Source organism: Cynoglossus semilaevis, chromosome 6 (assembly GCF_000523025.1).
Source record: "Cynoglossus semilaevis isolate Cse_v1.0 chromosome 6, Cse_v1.0, whole genome shotgun sequence".
Lineage (NCBI taxonomy): Eukaryota > Metazoa > Chordata > Actinopteri > Pleuronectiformes > Cynoglossidae > Cynoglossus > Cynoglossus semilaevis.
In genome coordinates this window covers 15,370,203-15,372,553 of record NC_024312.1, presented here as the reverse complement: position 1 = coordinate 15,372,553, position 2,351 = coordinate 15,370,203, and positions in this window count along the sequence as shown.

Genomic DNA, 2,351 nt, shown 5'->3' with positions numbered 1-2,351 from the left:
ATCCAGAAAAAGCTGAAAAGAAAAAGGTTATGGCATGGCAGCCAGACAAACCCAACCCCACCCCCCAGAAAAAGGAAAAGGGTACACACCTGGCATGGCTCTTCATCCACAGCATTGAAGACATTCAGGATCCAGTGGTTTGAAGTCAATGTCATCAGACATCCATAAGGTTTTTGTTCAAATAGGTTAAACTATTTTAGTAAACGTACTAGTCATATGACTGTACACCACATTGTTCAGTCATGTCTAAATGATTAAATTAGATTAAACAAGATTACACAGAACTAAAAACCAATGTATAATTGCTAATTAGCTCTTTATTCCTGACTCTAAAACTGTAAAGGACAGGGACAGATGGAGGCCGACAAGGAGGCCATCCGGGGAGAAAAAAAAAAAGTTCTGGACTCACCATTTGTCGACAGCACCTAAAAAGTAATAATTGTTACTGCACATAGAGACAGAACATCATTCACACTGAATGACTACAAACTGCTGAGCTTAAAACCACTCTAGTCATTCACACTCAACAACACACTGCAGCCATTCCATTAACTACAAATACTGAACCACCATGGTCAGAAATCAGACCCAGAGCCAACATTTACCTAATAGCTCAGCAGTTCCACATCCACACTATGAAAATGGGACCAGAGTCACAACAACCTGCTCATGACCAAAACCCAGGTTCTACAGCCTATAAACTCAGAACAGGAAAAACAGAAAGGAAACAACCTAGAGAAGAGACAGGTGGCCATTTGCTGTTTGTGTAACTATGTTTCACACACTCAGACACACACACTGCTAGGCACGGCAGTCTAGCACAACACAGCAGCGGCACGGCAGCCGCAAAGAATAAAAGAAAACGTTGTTCCCTACTATGTTGAAGATCTTCAGGATGACCAATCTAGAAAATAAACCAGAGGAGTCATGTTAGCTACTGAAGCTTCAGTGTGAGCACAACATTTGTCAAATAATTATTCTTATAATCAGCTTAGCAAAGAAAAAAAGAAAAGTTTTCTTCCACTTTCAGCAAAGTCTAAGCCATTTAGACAATTAAACACCAACGGTGGGGGGAAGAAAACTCCAAAACGCACTTACCATTCTATCCCAGGCTTCCATTCGGACCAGGCCGAGTCGCCATTAGAGTGTAACTTCGCGCACCTGCGGCTTTCAAAAAAACGTGGCAAACATTTTCAGAGTCTGGTGTCACACGCTGTTACTGCCAATTCTGTCGCATTTTGTGGCGTAACTTCACATAATAACCGGTGATTGGTCAGATTCTTGTGGGACGGAGCGTCCGCTAGAGTTGTTTGCATTACTTTGTGTCGGTGTTTTTAGTAAAGGTGTCCGAGAAAGCAATAAGTCCCACAGCTTGACGTGCTTTGTTACCAACGAACATATGCTCTCATTAAATGCAGTTAATTAAATTACGGATCTCCAGTGTTGCTCTACTGATGCAAGCTGTCTGGCGTCAGGCAGTCCACCACGCGCCACTGAAAACACTTGCTGACACATTCACGTTTTCGTGTATGAGGGCCTGATAGAGAGTCGGGTGAGGCGGACATTTTCTAAAATGGCGCGGATTTTGTAAGGTCCGCCCGCGTTGCAACGTGGTGTCACGTGTGTACGGCGGTGCAAAGCTCCGCCCATTGTAAAACAGGGTGGAGCAGAAGCGTAAATTCGCGATAATGAATACATTATTTATTAAAAGAAAGTGGCTCAGACGTGTTCTATGAGAGAAGCAGCTGAAATTACCTATGTTGTAATTTGGTGATATTAATTAAATTTACTTAACTTTCCCCCTTCCTCCTCCTCCGCCTGTTCTCTCTGACAGAGCAAACTATTATGTCAACTTATTCCTTGTGCACCTAACAGCCAAAAATATTATGTCAAATCAGTGTTATTGGTGTTATTATTACAAACAAATCACTAAAGTATCCATTAAGTCTCTTTTCATTGTAGATGTTAAATAATTTCTGATTCCACCCAAATACCCACCTTATTCATTTTATGGAGAAATTAAGTCTTATAAGTCTTCTCTAAACAGAAGTTGTTACAGAAGGAGTGAATGGAAAACACCTAAAAAACCAGAAGAAAACATCCATCCTTCCATTCATCCAACAATCAGCCCACACAGCCACCCGACTCCTGGTGGACCCGTGGTAAAGGTATGCAGGCTCAGAAACACAAGCCTACACCCTGATCATTGGGGTCTCTGAATAATTCACCTCTGCTGTGTTCCGCTGTGACTGATGGAGACAGTTGCTGCTGGGTCAATACCACAGTGCTGAAGTGATCAGGGAGCTGGAGCCAAGCAGTGAAACAATAATCTGCAGGAGCTGCTGGGACTG